Source organism: Hyla sarda, chromosome 9 (genome assembly GCF_029499605.1).
Source record: "Hyla sarda isolate aHylSar1 chromosome 9, aHylSar1.hap1, whole genome shotgun sequence".
NCBI classification, from domain to species: domain Eukaryota; kingdom Metazoa; phylum Chordata; class Amphibia; order Anura; family Hylidae; genus Hyla; species Hyla sarda.
This window is the reverse complement of record NC_079197.1, coordinates 35,045,602-35,070,995: the sequence shown is the minus strand read 5'-3', so window position 1 is coordinate 35,070,995 and position 25,394 is coordinate 35,045,602. Positions and strand designations below refer to the sequence as shown.

The 25,394-nt window shown below is 43.0% G+C and overlaps 1 long non-coding RNA gene across 1 annotated transcript in view; it reads left to right on the top strand.

Moving 5' to 3' along the window:
* The window catches only part of LOC130290986 (uncharacterized), a 69,767-nt gene that overhangs the window by 11,832 nt on the left and 32,541 nt on the right, over nucleotides 1-25,394 (top strand). Inside the window, exon 2 of the long non-coding RNA XR_008847760.1 lies at nucleotides 15,210-15,421. This is a non-coding gene — a long non-coding RNA (uncharacterized LOC130290986). The remainder of the gene's footprint in view (nucleotides 1-15,209; nucleotides 15,422-25,394) is intronic.

Sequence of the window (25,394 nt, the reverse complement as noted above, 5' to 3'; positions counted from 1 at the left end):
GATGAGGAAGAAATTATAAACGGGGATCAGGTAAAAGCAAATATATTAAGCAAATTCTTCTCCACTGTATTCACCGAGGAAAATTAAATGCTAGGTGAAATACAGCGAGATAAGGTAAACTCCCCAGTACAGGTCACCTGTCTAACCCAGGAAGAAGTACAGTGCCGCATACAAAAAATCTAAATAGACAAATCACCAGGTCCAGATGGCCTTTACCCCCATATCCTAAAGGAATTAAGTAATGTAATAGACAAACCCCTATTTATAAATGCCTTTATGAGGGATCGGTCCTGTCAAACTAACCTGATCAGCTTTTATGGGGAGGTGAGCTCCAGACTGGACCAGGGGGAATCTCTATATGTTGTATATCTGGATTTTCCCAAAGCATTTAATATGGTGCCACATAAAAGATTGGTGTATAAAATGAGAAGGATTGGGCTGGGGGAGAATGTGTGTAAGTTGGTAAGTAACTGGCTCAGTGATAGGAAACAGGGGGTGGTTATTAATGGTACTTATTCTGATTGGGTGACTGTTACTAGTGGGGTACCACAGGGGTCAGTCTTGGGTCCTGTCCTATTTAATATATTCATTAATGGCCTTGAAAAGAGGTTGAATAGTAAAGTAGCAATCTTTGCAGATGATACTAAACTTTGAAGAGTGGTAAACACAATAGAGGACAGTGCATGGTTACAAATGGATTTGGATAGGTTGGAGGTTTGGGCTGAGAAGTGGCAGATGAGGTTCATCACTGATAAATTTAAGGTTATGCACATGGGGAAGAAAAATCCAGGCTGGAATTATGTATTAAATGGGAGAACACTTGGGACAACTGACATGGAAAAGGACTTGGGAGTCTTAGTTAACAGTAAATTTAGCTGTAGTGACCAGTGTCGGGCAGTTGCTGCCAAGGCAAAGAAAATCATGGGGTGCATCAATAGGGGCAAAGATGCCCGCGACAAGGAAATAATTCTACCGCTGTACAAATCACTAGTCAGACCACACATAAAATACTGTGTACAGTACAGACTGTTGGTGGGAAAATCAGCTATTCGGCAGGGTGTCACCTTTTCATCAAGCATCCGGACGATGTTAACCTGCCCATATGCAAGATGTGTCGGCAGAAGTTGAAGCGTGTCCAGGGTCTCAATGTTGGCACCACGGCCCTGCGTCAACATATGCAGCGTAACCAAAATGGGGCCTGGGAGAACCGTGCTTCCGATGTGGTGGTCCAGCCAGGATTTCCACCCACCAATGCCTGATGCATCAGAGTAGATTGACCATGGTGACACACCAACACTTCACAACTATATATAGTGCTAAAATATTTAAGGTTCTGCTCCCCAGTTACAGACATTCCTCCACATCAGACCACAAGTAAGTATTGAGGATATGCATTAGCTAAAACTTAACTTTTCTTAGGATAAAACAAAAGGAAAGGTGTGCTAAACACCATGTGCCACGTACACCACCAAGTATTGATGTGATGCAAAAGACCTCTAAAAGGTGGAAGGGTACAACGTATGGTCCATTCTAACCGGTGGGGGTAAAAGCTGCCACTGTAAGGTCTTACTCTCGCATTATTAATTCCCTTCTTGACAAGTGTTACTCGCCCTGAAAAGGGCAGCCCCACACAGGAACCTCTCCCTATTTACCCCTACAAACACTGCCATTTCCCAGGGTTTTTAGGTGGAAATAGGGAGAGGTTACTGTGTGGGGCCGCCCTTTTTAGGGTGAGTACCACTTGCCAAGAAGGGAATTAATAGGGGGAGAGTAGGGCCTTACAGGGGAAGTTTTTACCCCCACCTGTTAAAATGGACAATAGGTTGTTCCCTTCCACCTTTTCAAGGAAAGTGTTACTCATCTTAAAAAGGGTGGCCCCACAAAGGAACCAATCCCTATTTCCATCTAAAGACCCTGGGAAATGGCTTTGTAGGTGGCAATAGGGAGAGGTTCCTGTGGGGGGCTGCCCTTTTTAGGGCAAGGAACACTTGCCAAGAAGGGAATTAATAATGCAAGAGTAGGGCCTTACAGGGGAAGTTTTTACCCCACCGGTTACAATGGACCATATGTTGTTCACTTCCACCTTTTAGAGGTCTTTACATCACATCAATACTTGGTGGTGTAGGTGGCATATGTTTTTTTTTTTATTTTTTTTTTGCACACTTTTTCTTTTGTTTGATTTAAAAAAATATATATATTTTATCCAAAGCATATTATTAAAAATTAAGTTTTACGTAATGCATATCCTCAGTGCATACCAACATATTTACAAAAGAGACCGTTTTCTTCAGCCTACCTGCCTCAGCTACTATTCTGAACCTGCCACGTGCCTGATGCCACACATCTGATTCCAAGTTCTCCTTTTTTCACCCACCTTCATCACCGGGTACTGGAATTACCACCCACCATGCCACTCTGTCAACGGCTCACTTTCTGGACTCCTGATGCTGCTGCTACCACCTCCAAGCTGTCTCAATCTGCCACTGTATGTTCTCCTCATGCTGATGCCACCTCCAGGCTGTGTCATTCAGCCACTATATGTTCACCTCATGCTGCTGCAAACTCTAGGCTGTGTAATTTAGCCACTATATGTTCTCCTCATGCTGCCACCACCTACACGCTGTGTCATTCAGCCACTATATGGTCTCCTCATGCTTCTGCCACCTCCGGGCTGTGTCATTCAGCCACTATATGCTGCCGTCAACTCCACGTTGTGTCATTCAGGTACTATGTGGTCTCCTCATGCTGTCAGCAACTCCAGGCTGTGCCATTCAGCCACTATATGGTCTCCTCATGTTTCCGCCACCTCCAGGCTGTGTCATTCAGCCACTATCTGTTCTTTTCACGGTGCCGCAAACTCCAGGCTGTGTCATTTAGCCACTATGTGCTGCCGCCAACTCAAGGCTGTGTCATTCACCCACTATGTGGTCTCTTAATGCTGCCGCCAACTCCAGGCTGTCTCATTCTGCCACTATATGTTCTCCTCATGCTGCCGCCACCTCTATGCTGTGTCATTCAGCCATTATATGGTCTTTTCATGCTGCCGCCAACTCCAGGCTGTGTCATTCAGCCACTATATGGTCTCCTCATGCTGCCGCCAACTCCAGGCTGTGTCATTCAGCCACTATATGTTCTCCTCATGCTGCCGCCACCTCCACGCTGTGTCATTCAGCCACTATATGTTCTCCTCATGCTGCCGCCACCTCCACGCTGTGTCATTCAGCCACTATATGTTCTCCTCATGTTGCTGCAAACTCCACGCTGTGTCATTCAGACACTATATGGTCTGCTCATGCTGCTGCCACCTCCTCGCTGTGCCATTTATCCACTATATGGTCTCCTCATGCTGCCACCAACTCCAGGCTGTGTCATTAAGCCACTATGTGGTCTCTACATGCTTCCACCACCTCCAGGGTGTGTCATTCAGCCACTATATGTTCTCCTCATGCTGCCGCAAACTCCAGGCTGTGTCATTCAGCCACTATATGCTGCCGCCAACTCCAGGCTTTGTCATTCAGCCACTATGTGGTCCCCTCATGCTGCTGATACCTCCACGCTGTGTCATTCAGCTAATATATGGTCTCTTTATGTTGCCGCCAACTCCAGGCTGTGTCATTCAGCCACTATATGTTCTCCTCATGCTGCCGCAAACTCCAGGCTGTGTTATTCAGCCACTATATTCTGCCGCGAACTCCATGTTGTATCATTCAGGCACTATGTGGTCTCCTCATGCTGCTGCCACCTCCACGCTGTGTCATTCAGCTACTATATGATCTCCTCATGCTGCTGCAGACTCCAGGCTGTGTCATTACTATATGGTCTCCCCATGCTGCCGCCACCTCCATGCTGTGTCATTCTGCCACGATATGGTCTCCTTATGCTTCCGCCACCTCCAGGCTGTGTCATTCAGCCACTTTATGTTCTTCTCATGCTGCTGCAAACTCCAGGCTGTGTCATTCAGCCACTATGTGGTCTCCTCATGCTGCCGACCACTCCAGGCTGTGTCATTCCGCCACTATATGTTCTCCTAATGTTGCCACCTCCTCCACTCTGTATCATTCAGCCACTATATGTTTTCCTCATGCTGCTGCCACCTGCATGCTGTGTCATTCAGCCACTATATGGTCTCCTCATACTGATGCAATTTCCAGGCTCTGCAAGCTCTGCTACAGCAAGGCAAAGTGTTCTACACCCCTATTGAGACTCTCTGTAGGCCAGAAATAGCTGTTTTTAATAGTGATTCACCACGAAAAAATTTGTATCGAACCTAATATTTTCGGAAAATTTGCTCATCTCTAAATATGACAATAAGAATAGGTACAAATACTCTTTTAGTTACATGGGATTCGTGATCAGATGGGGAACCATTGTGATATGCCTCCGTGTTACATTATATAGGGTGGAGGTTATTTCAGTTCATCTTAGCTTGGCCTGCCTTCTGTGTTATCTCTATTTGGAAAATTGTTAATTTTTTATTGCTGATAATGATATTTAGCTGAATTTAAGAATTAAAAAAAAAAAAAAAAACAGCAGATTGCCAGTCCAGCTTACCCTACTACTTTAATCCCCAGTTTATGTGATCTTTTCATAACTCCAGGCCAGCTTCCAGCTACATGACTTGCTGCCAAAACAGCCATAGAGGGCCGTACCAATATAATAAAATAGCTTTTACTGATATTGAGTCACATGGAAATACTGATTAATAGGCATAAAAACAACTTATCAGCCTTCCAAATTTCTGGACAGTCTTACTGAAGGTCTTCCAAGTGCCATATGCAAAGGGTCCCGATACCCACTCAGTCCATATGGCATATGCAAACAGAATGTGGATGACTTATGGGAATTTTTTTCCTTCATACACAAATTAACTGAACAGCTGATTTCATAACTGATTTCTGTTTAGAAATAACTTTTTTTTCTAGTCCCATTTGGCTTTCCCAAAACATCCTTTGTATAGCAAACAGCTGTACTATCTACCTACTAAACTCAAAAAAACAACAAAAAACATAACTACGTCAGTGGAACCAAAGGCAATAACAATGACTACATTGGAAAATATGACAAACCATGACTGGAACTGATGAGGGGAAAAATATTTTGAAAAAATTCACATTGTTGATTTCTTAAGCTGGATTTTAGAAACTGAGCATTTGCAACTTTGGAATGAAATGGTATATATATATATATATATATATATATATATATATATAATTTTTTTTATTTTAAGAGGTTTTTCAGTTTCAGAAAATAAAGATTATTCATTTTATACTGATTAGTTATGAGACTCTGCAGTGTATTTTAGGTATCAATTCCTTTCAGTTTTTTTTTTACTCTCTTACAGTCAAGAGTACACCTTTTGTGTAAAGATTTATAAATTTCCCATAGCAACCAGATTGTTTCTTTCATTTTTTTAGAGACCTCTTTGAAAATAAAAGGAGCGATCTGATTGGTTGATATGGACAACTGGTCAACTTTTCCTTTGCACAGGTTGTGAGAAATCTACCCCCAAGACTTTAACCCTTTTAGGACTCAGGGTTTTTCCGTTTTTGCACTATCGTCTTTTCCTCCTCACCTTTAAAAAATCATAATGCTTTCAGTTTTCCACCTACAGACCCATATGAGGGCTTGTTTTATGCGCTGCCAATTTTACTTTGTAATGACATCAGTCATTTTACCAAAAAAATCTACGGCGAAACAAAAAAATTTATTTGTGGGACAAAATTGAAAAATATCCCGCCATTTTGTAAATTTTGGGGGCTTCTGATTCTACGCAAGAGAACGAGAACTTTTCGGTAAAAATGACACCTTATCTAAATTCTGTAGGTCCATCCACTTAAAATGATACACAATTTTTATAGGTTTGATTTTGTTTTACTACTGTTAAAAAAACTACAACTTTTTGCAAGAAAATTAGTACTTTTAAAAATTTCCTCTTCTGACCCCTATAACTGTTTTATTTTTCAGCATAAGGGGCGGTATGAGGGCTAATTCTTTGCACTGTGATCTGAAGTCTTTAAAGGTAGCATTTTTGTTTTGATGGGACTTTTGGATCTATTTAAAAAAAAAAAATTAGTGTATATAAAGTGACCAAAAATATGCAATTTTGGAATTTGGAATTCTTTTACATGTACGCCATTGACCGTGCGGTTTAATTGACAATATATTTTTATAGTTTGGACATTTACGCATGCGGGGTTACCACATATGTTTATATTTATTTTTCTTTACATTTTTTTTTTATTGAGAAAAGGGGGGGTTATTCAAACTTTTATTAGGAAAAGATTAAAATCACATTTGTTAACTTTTTTTTAAATTTTTTTTACTTTTTTTTGTTTTACACATTTACAGCCCCCATAGGGTACCATAGCATAGCATTGATCAGTGTTATCAGCCTGGATCTCAGGCATGGAGCAATACATTGCCAATCGGACACCAAGGAGGAAGGTAGGGACTCTCCTCTCATCCGATCGGGACACCACGGTTTTACCACGGTGATCCCGATCAGCCTGACTGAGCTGCCGGGAAGCATTTTCTTTCATTTTAGACGCGGTGATCAACTTCTCTGCGTCTATGGGGTAAACACCGGAAATCACCGCGATCGGTGTCTGCTCATCAAAAGGGACAAGGGCTTTTGTGCTTTGAAGGCATAGCAATAGGGGTATTTTTATGACCGTATACATTGGGGCTTCAAAGCTTCAACTTGTGCCTTTTGACCTCTGTACCCCCTATAGCTACATTTATTGCAATCTTTCATTGTTTGAAGCTAGTGAATGAAAATCTGTTCAAGCTATGTGATGTTCAAACCGATGAACAACTTGTTATAATTAATATTTAGCCTCGTTCACTCTGCTCCGTTAGGTGGAACTCCTTCAGCAGTTCCGTCAAGTTTAGTGGAGAAAAAATGGTGCAAGTTCTATATATATATTTTTTTTTTCCAGAATAAAGTTTGTTTTCCCAAAAGCAAAATAAACATACAAAAGGCATGATATATCAGGCACTGGTAGAGGAAAGACGAATACAGAGCATGTCAAACATTCAAAATCCTCCTATATTGGCAGTTCGTATCAAACATGAAATACATAGAGGTAGGCTCTCCTCAAAACTTGGGGTAAAACTAACCTAACCTATAGAAAGAAAAGGAAAGGGGAGGGAAAGAAGTGAGAAAAGGGGAGAGAGGTTTAGTAAGGGGAGGGGGAATAGGGTGCAGTGTAGGAAAGAGAGAGTAACATACCTCATGAAGCGGTCGCGGATCCAAGCTATGTCTAGCTCCCAGAGTCATACAGGACTGAATGGCAAAGGGCACAGACAAAGAACTGTTAGGGCATAGACCAAATGGACGGCAGTGTTCTCGGGTTACAAGGGGAGAAGTATGAAGATCTCTGAATTCTGGTGAGGAGATAAAATTTAGCCATGGGGCTCAAATAGATAAATGTTTGGCTACCTGTTGGTGCAAGTCTGCAAGCAGTTCTTCCATTCTATAGAGGCGAGCAACCTCCTGAAGCCAGGAAGAAGGAGTCAAAGGACTGGGAGAGCGCCAGAGGCGAGGTATAACAGCGTTTGCAGCTATAAGTAGAAAGCGAGCTAGAGTCCTAGATCCTCTAGGCGCTGTCACAGGGAGCACAGAAAAAAGAAGGGGGAGCGGATTTAAGGATAAGCGGAGAGAGGTTAGGCGATGGATCAAGTCTAACAGTTGAGACCAAAAGGTAGAGAGAAAGGGACATGACAGCCAGATGTGTTGAATTGTGCCACCAGGAGTACCGAAACGCCAGCACACGTCGGGCAATGAAAGATAGAGGTGTGAGAGAAGAGCCGGAACCATGTACCATCTAGAAAATAGTTTGCAGTTTGTTTTCTGTGTTTTGCAGGAAACCGATGTCTTATGGCACAGGGCAACAGCCGTCTCCCATTCCTCCTCTGTGAAAGAGCGACCTATCGCTCTCTCCCAATTAAGTGGGAAAGGGAGGGGTCGCTTCCTGAAGGCATCTTAAAAAAATTACTAATTGAGCACTAATTGGTCTGTGTACCTGAGAAGCAGATGCACAAAGATGCACCAAGGGAGTCAATGGTCGGTGAAGATGGAGGTCAGAGTGTGATACATTATAAAAGTGGCGTAATTGAGAATACAGGAAGACAAGAGAAAGCAAGGGGGAGCCGTCAGCCATTATCGTAGAGAGCGGTTTCAAAGCAGCAGTGTCAAGGAAGTCTTTGAAGGTAGTCCCATCCTCTCTATGTCTTCCCAGAAAGTTAGGGGCAGCAAAGGCAAGGTGGAAGGCTACATTTTCAAAGATCGGGGTCATGAGGTCATCAGGAGATGAAATGTGAGTTTCTAAAGTAAGTGATCCGCATTAGAGCTATGGAGGCGATAACTGGAGGAAGGGAAGAGATAACCCCGCAAGACACATTTCAAGGCTTCCCAACGACACCCCGCAAGACACATTTCGGACAGAGTCTTGACACCTATGTCCACCTTAGAAACTGTAGGGAGAAGGTGATGTGAGCAGAAAAAATTGTCAATTCTGGAAGTCTGTCGAGGGTGTGAGTAGAAGGTAAAGTCGCAACCCTTGGGGTGTAAGGCCCGCCACATGTCACCAAGCTGCATCATGTGCAATTTTCTCTTCAGAGCCCGCAACTTACATTAGGACAAGTATGAACGTCCAGTAGACGTATCTACAAGAGGGAAGATCGATTGATTCCAATCTCTGCAAAGAAGTATTGGTCCCCTGGCAAAAGAAGCCAAGAGGTCTAGCGTTGTAAGGAGAAATGGCCCCTTGTCGTGATTTGGTGCGTAGACTGTTGCTATCGTCAGTTTCTGATCAGCTACGGAACAATTGGCAAAGATATAACGTGCTTGGGGGTCGATAAGAGTATCATGGACTGTGACAGGGAAAGATCAATGAAATGCCATGGAGACTCCTTTTGTCCTAGATTCGGGATTGGTGCTGTGCAGCCATAGAGGATAATATCTATTGGACATGTAGAGTATCTGAACCAATCAGACCCTTGATGGTTCGGATGCAAACGGCCTTGTGAACCTAGCCTGTACTGTAACTGCAGTGAAGCCTCCATCTGTGTTTCCATTACATAACCAGGAGAGAAATAATCATGAGGCATTAATATAAAAAATATAAAAAAATTGTATATGTTTTTTTTTTTCTTTAATTTTTCTCCCACAAAGAACAAAGCCATGTCAAAACCAAAAAAGAAAAAGCTAGGAGGGTTACAACGAAATATCATCGAGAAAACTACTTGAAAAAGCTAAAGTACATAAAACAATTAATGAAAAATTATCAAACTTAAAAAAAAAACCTTATCTTTTGCTTGTTCCCCAGCTTGTGTTTAAAAGCAAACAGGTGGTGAGGCCTACTCTCGTAAATTCCATCCTTTCCTTACTATTCTATATACTCGCCCCTCTGTCCCACCCTCATCCCCAAATCTCATCTTTCCCTCGTTGCCCCCGCTTGACCTACCTCTCTCTTCATTCTACTCAAACTGTCTTCTTAATAGTTCATCATACTCTGGTGTTTTCTGAAAATGTCGCCCATCTGCCCATGTACTTAGGAACTTAACACTAGCTTCATAGCGAACGGATCTTACATTTTCCAGATACATAAGGTCATTAACTTTAGAAAGCCTGAGTGACAGTGGCAGTGTTTTTTTCTGACCCCAGAGAATTGGTATACAATTTTCAGCTGACATTACCAAGAATTAAAGCCATGAATGCTTATATGTGGTTATCGGGATATCATTATATTGTAAAAGATAATGATGTTAGAGCCAGTGCGCTCAATAGTGTAATTCACCTGTGGCTCATTAATAAATTCCTCCACCCTCCTCACTTCCCTGCTGGATCTTTGTTTACTTGAGCCTGAGATAAAGCATTCCTGTTATTGCCTTGCTGTGTATCTGATCCTTTGCTCCATGACCTTGCTCCTTGCTGCCTGCCTACTGACCATTTGCTACGTTCCTGACTACGCTACTGTGCCGCCTGCCCTGACCTTCTGTTATCCTGACTACGAGCTGTCTTATCCCTCCTGTGCCTCGCATCTCCTCAGCTGCCTGTGTGGTCGAGCTGTGCCAGGGGTAGCGACCTGGGTGCTGCCTGCCACAGCAAGTCCATCCCGCTTTGCGGCGGGCTCTGGTGAAAACCAGCGATACCTTAGACTCAACTCCCTGGTACGGTCCGAGTCATCTGCCACACAGGTCCAGCGGATCCATATCCACCGGGGTTCCTGTCTTCTGAAACGTGAGTGTTACACTTCTAACTCCTTAACAGTATTTTGGGCTTGCCAATATTGGGGTGACATATTACTTGGTGTCATTATAAAAAAAAAAAAAAAAGTAAAAAAAAACGAATACTTTTGACGCTCTAGTGACATGTGAAAAGTTAGCTAGAACATGCAGGAAGAGAAGGGCACTAAGAGACGGTCCCAGAGACTAACATTATGAGACCGTCTGGGTCATGTGACACAGAGCCAGGAGAGAACACACTAAGTGCACACTTCTCTTGGCTTCTTCTACTGAACAGTTGGGGTCTGAACACTCTGGCCCCGACTTATCAAAACTTTTAAAGGGGTACTCCGCCCCGCTCCTGCCACTGGGAGCCCCCACGATCTCCCTGCTGCACCCGGCATTTGTTTAGAACGTCGGGTGCAGCCCCGGAGGCTCGCGACGTCACGGCCGCGCCTCTGCCCGACATCGCCAGTCATCCGACACGGCGCTAAGTTTGCTCTGTGCAACGGATGTCTGGGGTGCCATGGGCAAGATTGCAGGGGTCCCCAGTGGTTGGACCCCCTGCAATCAGACATCTTATCCCCTATCCTACGGATAGAGGATAAGATGTCTAGGCACGGAGTACCCCTTTAAACATCTCTAAAAAAATTTTATGGCATCCTAAATTCTCAAGCATGAACTGTCAGGACCAGTTACCAGCTACAGATGATATTGGAGGTTGCAGGTTTGTGAGGGGGTTCAGCTTGTGGCTATGTACAGGATACTACCACTCACTTTTTGGAAAAGCTGGCTCAGCTCTGAATCAATCTACAGGATATGGCCCACTCTGGATGACGTTCTTCCACATAACGCTAATACCAGACTACAATAATAAGAATCTGGAAAGTCCGTTTCCTTCATGTTAAGTCAAAGTGAAATTTCAGTTTGGTTCCTCCGTCTTATAACAAGCAGACATATTGGTTTGTGTCCAAGTTTAGTTCCAGTTACAAAAACATAGGGCAGACTAGGAATGAGCTCAGATTCTACAAAATGTTTTCCAGCGCCCATTACTATTGTACTGTGTTACATGATGACAGCAAAATCTGATATGTCATATTTGTCAGTGTTATTCCGGGTGTGGTCAAAGATGGAAGCAGGAGTTAAGTGATTTCGGATAGGTCTAGAGCAGTGTTTCCCAACCAGTGTGCCTCCAGCTGTTGAAAAGCTACAACTCCCAGAATGGCAAAAGTAAGCCAAGGAAAATAAAGAGGGGAAGCTGGGGAACCAGTTGTGAGAGATAGATGTAAGGCGGCAAAAGGTTTGCAGATCCAGCGGGGAAAGGTAAAAGAGGACCTGTGGCCAACCCTCAAAAATTAAAATAGCTTTCATTAAATAGCTTAGGGTGCCCTGACCATCCACCCTTTTACAATTCCATAATATGTCCTCTCGTTCCTTAGATATGAGAGTTTATAGTTTTTCTGACAATTCAGGAATCAGTCAGATGGTCGTGAATTTAATAAAAAAAAATGGGAGTGACTATCAGATGAAAGATGGATTTATACAGTCAGGAGGTGTGAACGTTGTACATAGAGGGGTGTGTATGCCTGATTTACACCCCCTGACTGTATAATCCAGCCCATCACTCACATGACTAAAATTAAGTTCACGCCCATCTGACTGATTCCCTGAATTGTCAGAAAAACTATTAACTCTTATAACTGGGAATGACAGAATGTATCAAGGAACTGAAAAAAAAACTGTGTGTGATCAAGGAACACTAATCTATTTATGGGTAATGCAATCTAATTTTGGGTGGGGTTGGTCATGGGTCCTCTTTAAATGGGCACTGTCAGATACAAAAACTTTGATATGTTGTAAAGCATGCATAACCAATAGGTTTTGCAATTTCTTTCATTAGAAAATTTTCAGTATTTCATACGAAAAAGCCAGTCAAACAACTGCCCCCCTGCCTGCTTGGACACATACTAGTCCTGCTGTGTCCATGCATCATCACCTTGATTGACAGCTGTGAGCACAGGGCTCACAGCTGGAGAAAAAAATCCTCCCACTGTCAGCTTGTGTCCCGCTACTGTCAGTGAGGACAAGCTGGGAGTTGTAGTTTTGCTAATGCTAGGGGAGATGTGAGCAGACAGCATACTGAGGGAGGGGGCGGAGACCTGCACAGTGAGGCCACGCCCCCTCCCCTTGATAGGAATTCATACTAGTGAGCTAAATTAAAAGTGTAATAAAAAAAAAAATAAAGGTGCTAGACACATAAAAATTAGATGTACATGGTCAGGATTAGGTACTGAGTGATATATTTAAAAACAAAATATTTGTTGGATCTGACGGGTACGCTTTAACTCTGACTATAAAATGGGAGTATTATTGGTTATTTCCTGTTCTGAGTGGTTTACTCTTCTAGGTAGAATACCAATTAAACTTTTCGAAATGTCAAAGTTTTTCTTCCTTACAAATAAAATTTTCCACCCAGTCCATGTGAAAGACAAATAGCTATTTTTCAAAGAACAAAGATAAGATCCACATCTGCAGAATAACTTCTTGGCAACTACAGACTTGCAGTGCAGATGTTTTTTAATGCCAGCTGTGCTCTTGTATGTGGTGGGATCTAACCAGCCAAATTCACCCACATCAGGTCCCGGGGATGAAAATTGGTCAAGTGCCAGCACGTTTGAATATGAGAACAAGCGGAGGTCGATGTCTGTCTGAGGTTCTCTGCATATTCGACAATCATAAGAGGAGTACAGTGGTCCCTCAACATACGATGGTAATCCGTTCCAAATCAACGATCGTTAGTTGAAACCATCGTATGTTGAGGGATCCGTGCAATGTAAAGTATGGGACAGTGGTCTCCAACCTGCGGACCTTCAGATGTTGCAAAACTACAACTCCCAGCATGCCCGGACAACCAACGGCTGTCCGGGCATGCTGGGAGTTGTAGTATTGCAACATCTGGAGGTCCACAGGTTGAAGACCACTGGTATAGGAGGTCCCTGTCCCCGCCGCTCACCGCTGCCCTGGATGTCGCCCTCCATCGCTGTCGGCACATCTCCGAACCGTCTCTGCTGCGTCTCTTAATCGCCGAAATCACGTCGCTGCGCATGCCACTCCTATTGGATGACGGGATGGCGTGCGCGATGACGTGAGGACGATGATGGAGAGTGCCAGCGATGCAGAGGATCCCGAAGAGGACGGTCCGGAGTGGCGATGGCCCTGACATAAAAAAGCATCGTATGTTGTTGCTGCCTTCAACATGCGATGGCCTCTGAGAGGCCATCGTATGTTGAATTGATGGTATGTCGGGGCCATTGTAGGTCGGGGGGGTCACTGTATATGTAAACCCACGGCAGTTTTTGTGTCCATCTGGTTTCTAATTTTATAGCTACATTGTAACAATAAAAAAAGTAGTTGCAAACTTGTGTAATGTCTTTTCAAATGATCATTGATGTTTGATATAAAGAGTCGGGGATATTATATTATACCAAAAGCTATAAGGCTCTCTGCACTTATCATTAAATAGTTAAAACTATACTTAATAGGTATTAACGTGCTTGCCATGACCTGTAGAAAATGTTGCCATTTATTTAGATGAACGTCATTAAAAGGGGTACTCCACCCCTAGACATCTTATCCCATATCCAAAGGATAGGGGAAAAGATGTCTGATCGCAGGGGTCCTGCCACTGGGCACCCCCGCGATCTCCCTGCTGCCCCCGGAATTCGATTAGAGCGTCGTGTACAGTGCCGGAGGCTCGTGACATTACGGCCGCGTCCCACTCGTGATGTCACAGTCACGCCCCCTCAATACAAGTCATTGGGAGGGGGCGTGACAGCTGTCACGCCCCCTTCCATAGACTTGCATTGAGGGGGCATGGCCGTAATGTCACGAACAGGGCGTGGTCGTGATGTGACGAGCCTCCGCCCCACAGAGTTCGCTCCATGCACCGTATGTCTGGGGTGCTGCAGTCAAGATCGCCAGGGTCCTTTTGGATAGAGGATAAGATGTCTAGGGGCCGAGTACCCCTTTAAAGGAAATATGTCCCAGGTATGGCGCTGCAGATCCCAGCTGATCGGCACTAGGGGGATGAAATAAACCATACATTTATTTTAGCTGACTGCTGTTTGTAAAGTTATAAAGGTGTTTTTTTCATTAGCAGATGAAGTGTCATAAAGGCAGCATGTCATGAATTGCCGGACTCCCTTCTCCTACTCACTCACAGTCACATTCACCTGACACCCAGCTTATCGAATGTAGTGAGTGAATGATGATGCACACAGTGCAGAATGCATCGCTGCTCACTGTACAGCCAATGACACGCTGGTTTCCCTCTATGTTGCTTTGCCACACTACTGGTGTGTGCTACATCCAAGGCCGATACTAGTTTTCTTCTGCCTAAGCAAAAACTGAAATGTTGCATTTCATTCCCATTGAAAAGTATAGGTAAGAAAGGTTTGTTTGCTGGTACAGTACTGTTATACGGTGCAGTTTTTCTGCAAAGTGTACTGTATACCTCTATATAATATCAGTAAAGTTATCATATAATTACTGCAGTCCTAGTCCTGACTGTCTTAACATTCCACATCTGCATCCAGCCATCATTTGCGGGTCATAAGGAAGATTGAGCTGTTGGTGTGTAGCATTGATGCTAACCAGTATGATTTATGGCCACTCTATGGAACATGCTGCCCCTCAGGGACTCTGCAATCTGCCGCCTGAGGCAAGATAATGATCTCACCTCATGGTAAATGCGGCCTGCCTACATCCGTAGATACACCTCTGTGTTTTATACCCGCACATGTGATTGAATACTGTCATTGAAGTTGAAAGATAAAAGGTCCCATAAATGGTAGATTAGGAACAGCTTCTCCTTATTAAAGAAAACATGAATAAGTAGGGAAGTAAAGACCGGAACAAAAATGACCGATAATATGAGTCCTTTTATTGTTTTTAATCACTGCCAAATACAAATTATATTTCAGAATCCTGTTTAATTCTATTCATTCCCATGTGGAGAACAAGACATCGTGATTAAAAGAGAAGCCGGGCCAAGCGTTAATGGAGCAGAAGAAAGTCGGAACAAAGCGAAGGACGATCAGTGGGAAAGGAGGCCGCAGGCATTACAGTTATTTTAAGCCGGCACTAATGTTCAGATGTTTACTCAGAAGAGTGCATGTGAGACACAAGATACAAGGTAAACACTTTAAATATAAATATACTTTAAAGTTCACTTATCTTTACAAATAAACAAAAATCAAATTTTCTCCATAGGCAGCTGTAGATGTGTAAATGATTGGGTGGGATAGATGTGAGAACGGTGCTCTGTACTGGGAGTCAGCTTATAAAAGGTGTCATCAGGATTAAGCTGGAAAGTTCTAAATTCCCAGAATTCTTTAACTGTCCCTGATGTCTCCCAGTATGTTTAAAGGGGTACTCTGCTGCTCAGTGTTTGGAACAAACTGTTCTGAACTCTGGAGCCAGCAGCTCGTGACGCCATAGCCCTGCCCCCTCATGATGTCACGCCCCGCCCCCTCAATGCAAGTCTGTGGGAGGGGGCGTGACGGCTGTCACGCCCCCTCCCATAGACTTGCATTGAGGGGGCGGGGCGTGACTTCATGAAGGGGCAGGGCTATGGCGTCACAAGCACCCGGCACCGGCATTTGTTCCAAACGCTGAGCAGCAGAGTACCCCTTTAAGATGGTTCTTAGAGTTAAATGTGATCATATTTCTTGGTTCCACACTACACCTTTCACCACATAGGTTACCATCAGGCGCTGCTAGGCCATAATGTATGAGCCAGTTGTAGTTAAAATCCCACTTTTTTGATTGCACTATACAATGCGTTTCCAGGTTGGTCTGACCACCTCATCAGGCATATAAATTGTGAATGTGTCACAGAAATAATGGACACATGGGGCATAACAATCCAAATGGATCTGATATCAATAGCATATTTACATACCGGGTCATTCAAAATAAACAAATGTGTGGAAAACTAATGAAGGAGATCATCTAGTAATCTCCATTGTTTCACTAGTCCCTCTGGTGGACTATGTACACAGTCTAGCTCTCCAACAGGAAGCACTATGGAAAGAAGACGAGGTGATGGCGGCAGTGTGATGCTCTGGGTAATCTACAGTCCTGGCGTTCATATGGTTTTTACTGTGACCCAGATCACTTACCTTCAAATTGTACAGTATAAACCCTAATAGCAGTGGGATTAAAGGAAGTGATGACTTGGCTTTTAAGGAAGCATTCCAAGACTTTTTTTTTTGCTATAGTGCAGCATAGGCAATTATTAGATAATAATATAGAGTTTCTTGTACATGTTTTTTGCTTACATCTTTTGCTGATGTGGCAGGCATAGGATAGGCTCCATTGTGGTTTACATATGCACAGTAATGTGGGCATTCTGTAATGCAGCCTATATTTCCCATAAATCCTCTTGCTTTAACTGGGGTGCTCCTGGTCATCTCATTAGGCTGCTAGTGCTAGAGATTTCCAGTTGAATTAGGCTAGGTTTACACTATGGAATTTCTGACCAGAATTCCAGTCAATGGGATTCCGCTGCACAGTGCACACTACGGAAGGTTGGCTGCTGAAATTCCTCTGTCAAAGGAATAATCTAGTTCATTTTTAGGGTGGAATCCTCTCCACAGACATTGCCGTCTATGGGGACGGCAATGTCTTAGCGGTCCTGATTTGGTCCTGGATTTTGTCCAGTGGGAAATGCTGAAGTGTGAACCCAGCCGTAGACTCATACATGGGTTGGTGTCAGCTCTCACTGTGCAGTTTTCATGTGTTTTCTCAATCTAACCTAGTTTTTTTTTTGAGAAATATAACCATGAGGGCAAAGTGTTTTTACCTACTGTATAATCACAACTGTATCTTATGAAAATTTGACGTTTTTAGGCTGTGTTCACACATTGCATTTTCCCCCCACATTTTACTGCATTTTAGCTGTTTTTGCATCGATTTTCTAAGATTGTGGAAAGAAATTACAAGTTTTTACCTTATTTTGCAAAATTGCAGTACAATATCTTCAGATAGCTGATGGAGCTTGGAAGGGACTGCGAGCTAGGAGGAGGGGTCTGGTAGATTATGTCATCCTGTAGTCCACAGAAAGTCAGCTGACCCAGGTCTGACATCCTGTCACTCACATTATGCATAGTCTTAAACAAAAACAAAAAAAAGAAAGCAAAGGTAGATTGCACTCACCATGAGGATAAAACGCGCCGCTTTATTTTAAAATGTTTAAAAATACATCTGCCCGAGAGCTGTAAGGAGAGTCCATGGTCAACGCTAGGCTGGCTGACTGGCAGAAAGGGCAACATCTGTTTCTTGGTCTTCCCGCTTTCTCTGAGCCTGGGCAATAATACTGCCATATTTTGCCTAACACTACCATGTAGTGACTCGATACAGTGCCAGAGAGCATATACCACCAGGGTTGAAGTCAACAGCAGGCCATGCATACAGGAAAAGATTGGTAAAGGTCGTCAAATGATGGAGACCCTGGGGCATTTGCCACTTCCGCTATCATCCAGCCCTCAATGTGAAAGTTCTTTGAAGGTTTTGTCCTTAGATTCAAGCCAAGTTCAGTTAATAGTCTATTTCCAAACATACAAACCCTGGAAATGCGCCATAGACTACTGCAATGGGATACGATGGAAGATGGAAACTAGCGTATGTCATTTACATTTTTTAAGTATTTTGTTAATATTTTTCTTTTTTGAAAAGATCCTGAAGTAAAATAAACATTGAAAGTAAATATGTCGGGCTTTATATCCACTAATCCCTATAATCCCAACAAAGCTTTGTTTGATGATGTAGATTTATGTGAACTCTTGGCTGCTTCCACTATCACAGAGTAAACTTATATCTCTGTGTTATGAATGTTGACAAGACTATATTGTTAATGTAGCAAACAGAGCATGACCGGAGAGAGAAGCACACTTAGGGAAAGTGATTTACACAGCTAGAATATGTCCAAGTAGGAGGATAAAACCAAATGCCTATAGGGCACGGCTGGAGACATAGCCTCAGGTGTAGTTTACAACTTTAAATTAGGATACAGTGACTATGTGGAATATCATACATCCATCACACTGAACGTTTAAAGGGGATCTGTCAGCTGTCCTGACTGTTTAAGGAAATACCTGTATTGGATGAGGAACATTTTTTTTTATAGTTCTTCTTGTGTTTGTCTGTGTAGTCAAGTGCTTTCTAAACTGTGTGCCATAACACATTAGTGTGTCTGTGATGGTCTCCAGGAGTGTCATGGGACCATCCCACAGTAGCAGCAGCCACTGCTGGTCATTATTCTTAAAGGGGTACTCTCCCCCAGCGTTCGGAAAGCTGGCTGGGGGTTGTGACGTCATAGCCATGTCCCTAAATGCAAGTCTATGGGAGGGGGCGAGTCTCCAGAAAGTGTTTAAGTGCAGACCCCTTCCGAAAGAGACCAGGGAGTGACAGGGAAGACTCATATAGAGACTTATCTATGTGTATAGATCTATGTGTATAGCGTTAGTTTCCTGTCTTATTCTGTGGTGATTACCGGTCAAACAGCCTAGTTATTGCCCTGTGTACAAGGCCCAGCAAACAGCAGGAGAATGAGCAGTCAGTCATTGGGATCGTGCGGCTCTAAAAACCATTCATTGGCATCACATCTCCAACTTTAAAAATGAGACCAGCTGCTGACAATGGTGAAAGTGAACGGTCACACAAATGGTGCAGCAGGCATTCGTGAGGTTCACTCCCAATTATCAGTCCATATATAGGCTCCTTTTAAAGAACACCTATAAACTTGGACATAAAGGCAGATGTGTCCTGTGTATAAGGTGACTTACCTAAGCATCTAGCTGTAATTAAATGGCCCCCCAACAGATAAAGAGATTACTTGTTGATTTTGTCTTATTCTACACAGCAAAGCTGAAACATGAGGCATGTTGTTTTTGTTCCAGTGGAGTTTTTCTTTATAAACATATTTTGTAAAAACAACAAGGGGGAGATTCATCAAAATTGTGCAGAGGAAAAGTTGCCCAGTTGCTCATAGCAACCAATTAAACAGCTTCTTTAATTTTTGAAAATGCCTCTGAAAAATGAAAGAAGCGATCTGATTGGTTGCTATGGGCAACTGGTCAACTATTCCTCAGCACAGGTTTTGATAAATCTTCCCCAAAGATTCAAATAATAATAAATTTTTGAGGATGGGGGAGGGGCAGTATTTTTAGACAAAAAATGATCAAAGCAGTTTAATAGAGAATAAAGTCCAGGCACAGTAGTGTTTACATTGCAGTAACTATAAGGATCAACATTAGAGATGAGCGAACTTACCGTAAATTTGATTCGTCACGAACTTCTCGGCTCGGCAGTTGATGACTTTTCCTGCATAAATTAGTTCAGCTTTCAGGTGTTCCGGTGGGCTGGAAAAGGTGGATACAGTCCTAGGAGACACTTTCCTAGGAATGAATCCACCTTTTCCAGCCCACCGGAACACCTGAAAGCTGAACTAATTTACGCAGGATAAGTCATCAACTGCCGAGCCAAGAAGTTCGTGACGAATCAAATTTACTGTACGTTCGCTCATCTCTAATCAACATACCAATCTAATAGTATAGATAATCTACATTTGTAGACATTTCCTTCTATACAGCATGTGGCTCTTGAGGCAAGTTCTACTACTATGTGTTTAGGAGTTATTCCCCCCGAATATGACAATAAGAGCTGTAGAGTTTACACTTCCTGAGGCATTGCAATCTAATAGGCACAAAATTAGAATTTTTACACCTCACATGCTAAAACTGCTTAATTTAACTCACAGTTCTCTATTATATTATATAAGGGACTAGAGGTTCATGTAGAGGGTAAAGCATATACAAAGAGTTCATGAGAACATTTCCTGATATGTGTTTGGCCCAGTCCCCTTTGGCATTGAGCGGATTATGTGGTAACTGCCAGGTTAATACACTGCTCAAAAAAGTAAAGGGAACACTAAGATAACACATCCTAGATCTGAATGAACTAATCATATGAAATACTTTCGTCTTTACATAGTTGAATGTGGTGACAACAAAATCACACAAAAATTATCAATGGAAATCAAATTTATCAACCCATGTAGGTCTGGATATGGAGTCACACTCAAAATCAAAGTGGAACAAGTCACAATGAGGCTCAGGAGTGTGTGTGGCCTCCACGTGCCCGTATGACCTCCCTACAACGCCTGAGCATGCTCCTGATGAGGTGGCGGATGGTGTCCTGAGGGATGTCCTCCCAGACCTGGACTAAAGCATCCGCCAACTCCCAGACAGTCTGTGGTGCAACGTGGCATTGGTGGATGGAGCGAGACATGATGTCCCAGATGTGATCAATCAGATTCAGGTCTTGGGAACGGGTGGGCCAGTCCATAGCATCAATGCTTTCCTCTTGCAGGAACTGCTGACACACTCCAGTCACATGAGGTCTAACATTGTCTTGCATTAGGATTAACCCAGGACCAACCGCACCAGCATATGGACTCACAAGGGGTCTGAGGATCTCATCTCAGTACCTAATGGCAGTCAGGCAAGCACATGGAGGGCTGTACGCCCCCCCCAAAAGAAATGCCACCCTACACCATTACTGACCCACTGCCAAACCAGTCATGCTGGAGGATGTTGTAGGCAGCAGAAGGTTCTACACGGCGTCTCCAGACTCTGTCACATGTGCTCAGTATGAACCTTCTTTAATCTGTGAAGAGCACAGGGTGCCAGTGGCGAATTTGCCAATCTTTGTGTTCTCTGGCAAACTTCAAACGTCCTGCATGGTGTTGGGCTGTAAGCTCAACCCCCACCTGTGGACGTCGGGCCCTCGTACCATCCTCAATGAGTCTGTTTATCACCGTTTGAGTGGACACATGCACATTTGTGGCCTGCTGGATTGTGTTGCATTGTTTTAATAAAATCCCTTTCTACCTCCCTGACGTGTCCGTCCTGGTCAGCGCCGTGGAGACCCACCATCACCTGGAAGTCGAATTCTACTACTTATTTCATGTAGAGGCACTCATATACTGTATTATTGTACTGAATAGATTAAACATATAAGTCTATGGGTAATAGGTGCCGCAAAATGGCATCTGTTAAATGTATATGTATGACGGTTTATTAAGGACACCTGATAGAAGCTTTGATGCAGAATGCAGGGGGAAAGGAGACTGATTTACTAAGAGTGGAGTCGTTTTCTGTGTGGGTTTTAATTCCCTCCAAGTATTTTTCCACAGTATTTACTAATGTTTCCCTACGTTTTGCACTTTTCCCTAAATTTTGCTATTTTTTTTACACATGCTCTGATCTGTCGGGTTTTTCTCAGCTCAAATCCACTAAATTTTCTTTGGATACGTTAGTAAATATATTGGGATTTTTTTTTAAACTGTCAGGACCATGCCCCCTTTCCCAGGTGGACACACCCCTTTTTCGGGTTTTCTTAGTAAAATGGAGAGTTAGTCGGGTTTTTAAATTTTTTCGGCACAAATTCTGGCGCACAACCTGACAAAACAGATCGGGTTTATAATAGTAAATCAGGGCCTGTATCTTTATGCTGTGGGAAACAGGAAAAGTAGAAGTGAAGAGATTTTAAATGTATCAGAGTACTGAAAGAGACCAAGCATCACTCCATGAACGTACTAATGTAAAAAATGAAAAATCAGCTCTAAAGTTTTGACCACTAGATTTCTCACTCCTTTTTAATCTGCTGTCCACCACCTAATTATAGGATAATTCTGTCTCTGGTAACAGCTAGATCAGGACAAAACTAAGGCAGTGAGGGTGGAGTTAGCATGTGCTCTGTGCAGGAGAGGGGGAGAGCCTGAGAAAACCTGGGCTGTGTGCCTGCCTATCATTTAAAGATATGGCAGGCTCCTACTAATGTATATCAACAGTGCTACAGTGTTCTCTCCACCTCCCCTTAGCTTGTCAGCATCAGAACCAGTTCAGTGTAACCCCTTCCTTTCTGTGGTACTGCTGTTCCTTTCTGCTCAAATACCACCTTGTAAAGCCAGATCAGGACCCCTATATTTTTCCACAATGCATCTGTAGTAGCGTAGTGACAGCACTATGTCATGGCATAGCAGAGAGGAGCATATGCTGTGATTGGTTATAGAAGTAAGGGACATGAGTCCTTGTGTGTGTACTACTAGCAAATAGATGAGCTCTGGTACCACCCCATAAAATAGATTGAATAAGAAATATCTGTTAACTAAGGAGGGGACTCTCAGGGACTCAATAACAACAGTGAGCCCACAATTGACTTTATCACCACTCTGAAGGGATAATCTAACAAAACTGTGTAGGTTTAAAAAATAAAATCTTTTGAAAAAAAGTAAGTGTGGTTTTTCTTTTTCTAACTATAGATACTCTAGGAATGCCAATGGATATTAGTGCTTTTCCCAATAACAAGATTACATCACAGAGAGAGAGAGAGAGTAATTACCCTACTCTCTATCTCTTGGTGATGTAAGCTTATTATTGGGAAAAGCACCTGCTGGAAAATGGACAACTTCTGGGATTAGGATTTGCCATAGCCAAGTGTAATGGATGAAAGTGCACACATTAAAAGCAACTTCCACAGCTGAGTAAGTCAATTCAATAATATCAGACCTTTATAATGGAGGGGTTGGTCAAATTGTGAAACATGAGGTCTGGTTGGATGTTCCCAGCATGCAGTGGTTAGTGCCTACCCAAAGAGAATAGACAATTGGTGGACTGGATATAACATCATGGATGGCCAAAGCTTATTGATGTGTATTGGCAGTGAAGATTAGACCATCTGTCCTAATCTCACAGAAAAGCTCCTGTAGCACAAATTGCTCAACAAAATGTACATTGGCTATGATAGTAAATCTCATGGTGACCCCTGGTCCACGTCCCAAAGTGCTTAGAATGTGAGCATCAGACCTGAAGGATAGAGCAATGGAAGATGTTGCCTGGTGTAATGAACTTTGTTTTCTATGGAAGATAGCACCCTGTTGCATGTGATGTTCTGCTGGGAAACCTTGCTCTCCTATAATGTTAAGGTAAGTGGTATCAAAGTACATCTATTTATGGCAACCTTCCTCCCTAAGGCTAGGTTTCCACATAGGTTTTCTCTGATGTCATTTGGCTCAAAAGCTGCAGTGGTAGTTTTCTAAAGTCAGAAGTGGCTGCACGAGAAAGGAGAAGCATAATTTCTTCCTTTATATTTCCTGTTCCTTTTGAATACATTTCTGGCTTTGGCTCAAAAATTGCAGTGGCAGATATCCAAAAATGCCAGAAAAAAAACTGCCTCTGCCTGAGGAAATAGAGTTTGTGCTGTAAAACACGATGGTCTATAATACTACTTTTGTTACCTACTCCTATGTTGGTCCGTTAAGCGCCTGGAAATCCTGCGTTTACCTTTCTGAAGCTTGTCCACTATGCATGCAAAGAAAGCCTAGAAAACAGATCAGGATCTACAGAGTGAACTCTCCATCTCACTCTCTTCTCCTAAATTTATAGGGGTAATCCGCCCCTAGACATCTTATCCCCTATCCCAGAGGCGGGACCCCAGTGATCTCGGATGCGGCACCCCAGACATCTGGTGCATGGAGTGAACTTCGCTGCGTGCCGGATGACTGGTGATGTAGGGCAGAGGCTCGTGATGTCACTGCCATGCCCCCTCAATGAAAGTCTATGCACATGACACTCTAAACGAATGCCAGGTGCAGCAGGGAGATCACAGGGGTCCCCAGCGATTAGACATCTTATCCCCTATCCTTTGGATAGGGGATAAGATGTCTAGGGGAGGAGTACCACTTTAAGCACCAGGAATAATGCAGATACAACATAATTAAAGGGGTATTCCAGTGGAATTTTTTTTTTTTTTATCAACTGGTGCCAAAAAGTTAAACAGATTTGTAAATTACTTCTATTAAAAAAAATCTTAATCGTTCTAGTACTTATCGTCTGCTGTATGCTCCACAGGAAGTTGTATAGTTATTTTCTGTCTGACCACAGTGCTCTCTGCTGACACCTCTGTCCATGTCAGTAATTGTCTAGAGTAGAAGCAAATCCCCATAGCAAACCTCTCTTGCTCTGGACAGTTCCTGACACGGACAGAGGTGGCAGCAGAGAGCACTGTGGTCAGGCAGAAAAGAACTATACAATTTCCTCTGGAGCATACAGCAGCTGATAAGTACTGGAAGGATTAAAGGGTAGCTCCCACCATCCATTTTTTTTCTTTCTTTCTGTCCCTGCCTATTGCCCATCTCTCCCTAACCCCCTCCCTGCTTACATTTTTTTTTTACTATATAAAAAATGCCTTTTTGTCTGCCTGGTAGTGTGCTCACTACCAGGCAGACGTCGCTGATGCCTGCTGGGGGAGCCGACTTCTGCCCTTAGTTCATCTACACAGGGTGCCTCCAGCTGTTTCAGCACTACAACTCCCAGCATCTATTGGCTGTCAGGGCATGCTGGGAGGTGTAGTGGTGAAACAGCTGGAGGCACCCTGTGGCATCGGTCCGAATTCATGCGTGACGTCACACCAGCCTGCAGTTGGCCACTAGGAGGGAGACCCCTAGTGTCCGGTTTTCAAATATAAAATAAACTAATTTAATGAAAAAAAGAAAGAAAAAAAAAGATCTATATAAGAGATATGTTGTAGTACATGAGTACTACAACATATCAAATTTTTTCTTTTGAGATTTAAGATTTTTAAATAGAGGTAATTTACAAATCTGTTTAACTTTTTGGTACCAGTTGATTTTAACAAAATAGTTTTCAACTGGAGTACCCCTTTAGGGTTGTGATGTTTTCTTTATTCTCTTTACTCTAAAGCTTATGTATCTGTAACACAGAAACAATCGAGCTGAATGCAGTTGAAACCACAAATTAAGGAAGAAGCCTCCTCCATGCAAGGTTTAACAAAGCCTGTGGAGAGGGAGATACCTTCTGCGCAGTAGAATCCGCTGTTCTAGTGAAGCAATTTGCCAATGGGTGAGCGACTACTGTGTGTAATTAAGACATTATGGAGTCAGCGAGCCAGACGGGAGGAGGATTTGGTTTTTCCAGCTTTCAAAACAGAAGCTCAGACTATGGAATCTAGACCAGGCACGCAGCAGACTCCTGCCTTACATAATGACTATTTTATGCACACGTTATGTAGTATTGATGACTAGA